General features: G+C 49.5%; 1 pseudogene; it reads right to left on the reverse strand.

The window, feature by feature from the left end:
* Positions 1 to 2,106: 2,106 nt before the first annotated feature.
* On the reverse strand, positions 2,107 to 3,438 carry LOC114109123 (myeloid-associated differentiation marker-like; annotated as a pseudogene).
* Positions 3,439 to 6,514: the final 3,076 nt, after the last annotated feature.

The raw sequence follows: 6,514 nt of genomic DNA on the forward strand, positions 1-6,514 counted from the left end.
TTTCCATCTTGACACAGGGAGGGCGATGGTGGACACTCTTTTTCTTTTTCTTTTTTTTTCTAGGCTCACTGTTCAATCACGCTGTGGGGATGGATGGATGCTGCAAACAAATATTTCTGGCGTGTGCTTGCAGTGTCTCATCCATGGTGGGCTTGCCCCTGCTCACAGCGCACACCGCTCAGGCTCTACGCAGCTCCGCCTGGGAACCGTCTGAGGCCGGCCCTAGGCTTCATGCACCTCCCCGGTCTAAGCCGCTCAGGCTCGGCGCTCAGGAAGCCCTCAGAGGCTCAGATTTGGTTGGGCCTGCGTTTTGTGCCCTTCCCAGGTCTGAGTAGCTCAGGAGTTTGGCGAGCGCAATCGCTGCGAATTAGGGCCTTTCCCTGCTGCTCAGTTTTCTGGGTGTACCACTGGCATTCCTTCTCAGGTGGATGATGACTGTCCAGAACCCCCAGAAGTCTTAGTTAACAAAGAAGCCTGCTTGCATTTTGGTAGGTAATGTCTCGCTTGGGCTGCGATTGCCGCCTTCCAGCCCTTAAGGCTCTGGCTGCCTGTCACCGGAGGGGGATGGTCTGCAGCAGGTGTCTTATGTTCCAGCGTTTCGCGTGGTAGCTATCCCACAGTCTGGTTTGCTAGCCCAAGTTAGTTCGTTCTGGCCACACGTGGGGCGTTCCGGCCCGATTCTCAAAAAAGCACTGCAGCCCACGCCTCCTGCAGCCCAATTCTTAAAAAGCACTGCTGCCTGCGCCTCCTGCTCCTCCCTGCCCAGTCCCCACTTGCTAGTGGCGAATACAGGCGTTTGCACTGCTTTTCCGCTGGGGGAGTTACTGTTGGGCTCGTAACCTGTTGGTTTTAATTATTTATTTATTTTTCCTTCCTGTTATGTTGCCCTCTGTGCTTCCAAAGCTCGCCACAGACTCGGCTGTGAGAATGTTTCCTGGTGTTTGGAAACCTCTCTTTTTAAGAGTCTCTTCCCAGGATGGGATTCCCTTCCGGGGACGGAGCTCCCTCCCTGTCTCCTTTGTCTCTTTTTTCGTCTTTTATATTTTTTCCTATCTGTTTTTGAAGCCAATGATTTGCTTTGCAGGGTGCCTGATGTCCTCTGCCAGCATTCAGAAGTTGTTCTGTGGAATTTATTCAGTGTTGAAATGTTCTTTTGATGAATTTGTGGGGAAGAAAGTGGTCTCCCCATCCTATTCCTCCACCATCTTAGGACCATCCCCCTAAATTTTATTTTTTAAGAAGGGAATTTACATGGTTCAAAATAAAAATATTCTGAAAAAGCCATACTCTGAGAAACCTCACTTCTACCTGTGGTTCCATTCACTCTCGCCTCAGCTCCCATCCCCCACCCAGACCAGGTAACTATTCCAGTGAACTCAAGGGAGTCCTTCCTGTGCTTCTTAACAAAAATCAAGCACATGCAGCTGTATTTAATATTATTTCCTCTCATTTTTATTATACAAAATATAGTATGCTCCATGTTGATTTATATCTTAACTTTTTATTTCATGTCTCTGGAGATATTTCAGGGAAGGCAATGGCAACCCACTCCAGTAATCTTGCCTGGAAAATTCCATGGACGGAGGAGCCTGGCGGGCTGCATTTCATGGGGTCGCTGAGAGTTGGGCATGGCTGAGTGACTTCACTTTCACTTTTCACTTTCATGCATTGGAGAAGGAAATGGCAACCCACTCCAGTGTTCCTGCCTGGAGAATCCCAGGAATCGGGGAGCCTGGTAAGCAGCCGTCTATGGAGTCACGCAGAGTCTGACATGACTGATGCCACTTAGAAGCAGCAGCAGGAGACATTTCCCTGTCACTGCTGCAGAGCATCCCTCTGGCACTACATCGTCGCTTATTAATCCACTTCCTAAAGATGAACACCTGGGTTATTTTCAATCTTTTCTGTCTTAGTTTTGAATTTGATCTTGAGTGGGAGCTTGGTTTACACCAGGCTGCTCTGATCAGGAAAAGGGAGATGGGGAGAGGTGGTCAGGACACAGGAGATGAGAAAAGCAGGGATGACCAGGAAAGGGGCAAACGGTAGAAAAATGTAGGAAAAATGGGAGAAGCAGGAGAAAGAAGGGAAACAGAATGTGTGCAACCACACCAGACAGGAGGGAGACAGAGCAGGAGGGAAGGAAACAGAAATGAGAGTGAGATGAGTGGGGAAGACTGCGGGCAGGGAGAGGGGAGAGCCAGGAAGAGGACATCAGGGGCTGACAGAGCTCTTTAAAGACACCCCCTTGTGAGTGGAGGGGATCGCGAGCACTGGACTGACCCCAAGTCCCTACAGAAACCTGGCGGGCCCAGCACACCATGTCGGCCACATAAACCAGCAGGTTGACAGCTGTCAGGATGGCCACAGTCAGTTTCTGGTCCCAGAAGCACAGGGTGTAGCTGAGCCCATTGATACAGCCCATATCACTGGACCACTGGAGCTGTCCACCAAACTCCTCATTGGACTGGTAGAGTGCCCAGAGGACCAGAGCACTGACATAGAGGAGGACGGAGAGCAGGCTGAGCACAAGCTGGAAGAGGGGGAAGGGCCCGAGTGGCCTGGGTTGCCATTCGCCCAAGTTCAACAAGATGGCCAGGGCTGCTGGGGTGAAGCAGATGGAGTACACGGCCACACACCACTCCAGGGCCGGCTGGTGCAGGTACGTGGAGATGTTGATGGTGAAGGTGAAGATGACACCAGCCATGAAGGTCTCCAGCACCTTCAGCAGGCCTGGCACGGTGTGCACGTAGCAGGTGACATCATCATTATCATACCAGTTTCTCATGAGGGCCGTATCCAGGGCATAAAACACAGACGCGATGCAGGAGAAAGCAGCGGCAGCGATTGCCCAGTCCCGGTAAGGACCATAAGGCAGGAACTGGACGTAGGTGATGGAGTAGATGATGGAGGCCGAGAGGCAGATGAGAGTGGCGTAGCAGGCATAGGGGATGGAGAAGTTGCACCAGAAGTAAGAAAGCGGGACCAGAGCTCACATAAGTAGACTATGGAGGTGACGAGGGTTACAACGAAGCAGATGCACCAGAAGGACATGGACCAGTTACCTATGGCCCCTCTCCGAATGCCCATGTCAGCCACAAGCGAGAAGGCCGCACAGGGGGAGAAGAGCTGCGGCAGGCGGAAGAAGCAATAGCACATGGCGTAAACGGAGCCCTTGTCTTGAGATGTCAGCTCGGTAGACACAGTGCTGTGATGGTCTGGTGGATCACGGCCACTGGTATGCGAGTCACCTTCGCTGAGGACCTATCAGAGAAAAATTCAGCCGTGGAGGTGGATTAAGTCAGATGCCTGGAACAGGCTCAGGAGCCTGTGATAGCTGAGGCTCAGAATCTGTGGAGCCGGAACCAATGGCTCAGACACTTGGGTAACCGCACAGCTGCTCCATCATGGTTCTCCCCACCCATCAGCCTTGGCCTTGTCAGGAGACTTGTCTCATCCCCAAATCTCACAACCATGTGTGGTCTGACCCCAAACCATGAACGTTTTGGGCCTGTTGTGCTGCGTACCATTATCTATGGAGATGCAAGGTAGAATGGTCCTTATGTACAATCTCAAACCTTCAAGTCTCTCAAAATGGAAAACAACTTTAAAAAATAATTCATTTGGTAACAGAATTTGAGTTGAATGTACATGAGGCGATTTATGGTCTCACTGTTCTCCACCTCCCCCTCAGAGAGGACCTGGAAGGCCCTGGACTCCCTCTACACATAACCTCATGCAAACTTGGTTTGCTCCAGATTAGGGGTGCAAACTGGCTTGTACTGGAGGTGGCCCCGAGGATTTGTTTTGTTTTTCTTCATGGTGTTTTCTGGAAGACATGGTACAGAATCAGTGGTTTCTTCCCTGAGAGGCTGGAAGCTGCAGTGTTTCAATTTCTCAAGAAAACCCAGGTTTCCTGCTCCTTTAGAAACTGCAGGATGTCTGGTGACCCTGGCTGTGTGCCCCTGGGGGAGGCAGAGGGGTGGTTGGAGCTGAGCAGCGTTATGCCCTCTGTGCTGTTTTCCATTTATACCTTTGAGTAGTTTTATATATTTCTCTTATTCTCATGTATAATCAGCATAAAACAGGACTGTGATCATCTCTCATGTGCCCAGTTTCCCCTCTTGGGTATGGCCAGGCTTCCTGCCTGCTCACAGGAGCATCCAGCCCTCCATCCAGGGAGAATCCGTGTCCTCAACTTCATGTACAGCCTTCAACACATGTCACAGGCATTGAAATCATTACTTAGACATGTGTGTACATACATGCATACATGTTTGTAGGCCGTATCTGTATCTTTTTTTGCAATTTTATAGACATGAGACCATGTCATGCACACGACATCTTGCTTTTTCACCACCTTTGAGACGTACAGCTCCTCTCCAGGGGCCCTAGTCCTCTCCAACCCATTTACTTTCTTCCTTCCCTCTGGCTCCTGTGGGTGTTTGAACCGACCAGCCTTCTCTAGATCAGTGGACCCTCTAGATCAGCCTTCTCTAGATCAGTGGACCCTCCCTGTGAGGCTATTGTAGGCTATTGTAGGGACTAAGAGTCTTGAAGACAGCTCTCTGCAGTGTTGCTGAGGGGCAGCGATGTGGCCCTCCCGCCTCAGTGATCAAAACAGCAGGTCCTGTCTCTGCAGGGAGAAGGGCATCGCCACTGCCAGCATTAAAGCTGATGTTAGTCTGGGTGTTTTATTTTTCTTTAAATTTTATTGTCTCAAGGGTAAAAATTACTGGGCAACTATATTTTTACATGGAAAGTTTCTTTTCAAAACTTTGTTGATGGGTGGTGTTGGATGGGTGGGTATTGCTGATGCCACAGTTGAGGAAACTGTGTTGCTTGAGTTTGTGCTGCACAGACATCTGTTTCTATGTGTCAGCTATTTTCTGATGCTGCTTCCTGCTTCTCCAGGACCTACATGTAATATGATCTAGATAAATGTAGATATACATGGATTTTTTAATTCTCTGCAATTTCTGGATACCTTCAACCCTACTATCAACCATAGATGAAGCCTTGCCCTTTCTCCTAAAACTGTAATGCTCTTTTTTAACCTCAATACACAGATAAAAGGGAAAAACCCACAAACATGACATACGCTAATTGCCTCTAATTTTCTCTGAGCTGAGAAGGATGGAGCAGATTTTTATTCTCATGAAAGCCCCAATCTCTGGGAGCCCTTCCCAATGTCTCCCCACTCGCGCCTGTCCCCAGGCCTTGGGGGCATGGCCCAGCCCAAGACAACTAGCAGTTGTGTCCCCAACACTAGACTTTCTGTCCCCTTAGCTCTTAAAGGACCCGACCCCGATAACTGTATGTAAAGGCGTGTCCCTGCGTGCATGCCCAGTGTGTGTGTGTGCCTGTGTGTGTGCCTGTATGTCTGTGCTCACCACAGACAGCAGCCTTTGGGACCAGCAGCCTTTATAATAACTGGCGGCCAGGAAGCCACCAATACTGATCTCAGTCTCCTGTTCCCAGCCTCAAAGCCTCAGAGCCCAGCATCCTGGTGTCAGCAGGACCAGAGGGGCCCCAGGCAAGCAGAGCTGTCGGGGAGGGGCAGGGAAGGGCCCCTGCTGCTGCCCCTCACTCCTCTACTGGATGAAGCATGAGTTCTTCACCCGGGGGCGGGTGGGGTGGATGGAGAGGGCTCCAGGAGGTGGTTCCCATGACAGGCAAATCTTAAGAAGCAATGAAATAACATTCATATTTTAAGGCAAGACAAGAAAACTTTAAACAAAGTTTCTCTCTGCCTCTTGTGACCTCCTCCCTGCCCTGAAGCGTGCAGTGTGAGTCTGCAGCGTGTGTCAACCAGGCCTTCCAAAGAGGAGAAACACCTGACCCAATAGAGATCCGTTTTCGTTCTTCTAACCCCAGCCTTGTGACTTTATATGACACTGCCTCCCTATGACCTTAGTAATGTCACAAGCCATATTACTCGTAGTCTGCCATTTTACAAGAATATTGTTTCTTGCACTAACAAATGTGGCATTGAGCCTCTGATAAAAACAATAATGACCAGGTGACCTAATGTACAGTTTTATAAGATCCATGAGTATAATAAGGTGACTCGAGATATGGCAAAAAGCAACAGGTGGGGACCATTTCCAAGAGCCTGACAGACACGTAAAACAATTGTTCCAGAGGATTTCGGCTCCTGTTACCAGGGCTAGATGAATAATTGCACACTGAGTGGCGTATGAATGACATTCTCACCTGACGTGGGAAAGTCCTCCAAACCTTGATTGGAATTAAGATGGAAACGAATAGATTGTGGGATAAAGAATGTTGCCACCACCCAGTTCTGTAAGAATCAAGCCACTAGCCGCTGCAATTCACTGACCTGCAATCCACCCTGAAAGGAAGTCATGGAAAAAGGTCAGGATTGTACTTTGTACCCTGAGAAAACTGGCGAACCTGCCCTCACATCCTTGGTTATTTTCAGGAGACTTTTCTATGAACCCAGTTTCTTGCACCTGTCCATGCTTAGAAAGCACAAAAAGCATGAACCGTGATA

The sequence above is a fragment of the Ovis aries genome, chromosome 18, assembly GCF_016772045.2.
Source record: "Ovis aries strain OAR_USU_Benz2616 breed Rambouillet chromosome 18, ARS-UI_Ramb_v3.0, whole genome shotgun sequence".
Taxonomy (NCBI): domain Eukaryota; kingdom Metazoa; phylum Chordata; class Mammalia; order Artiodactyla; family Bovidae; genus Ovis; species Ovis aries.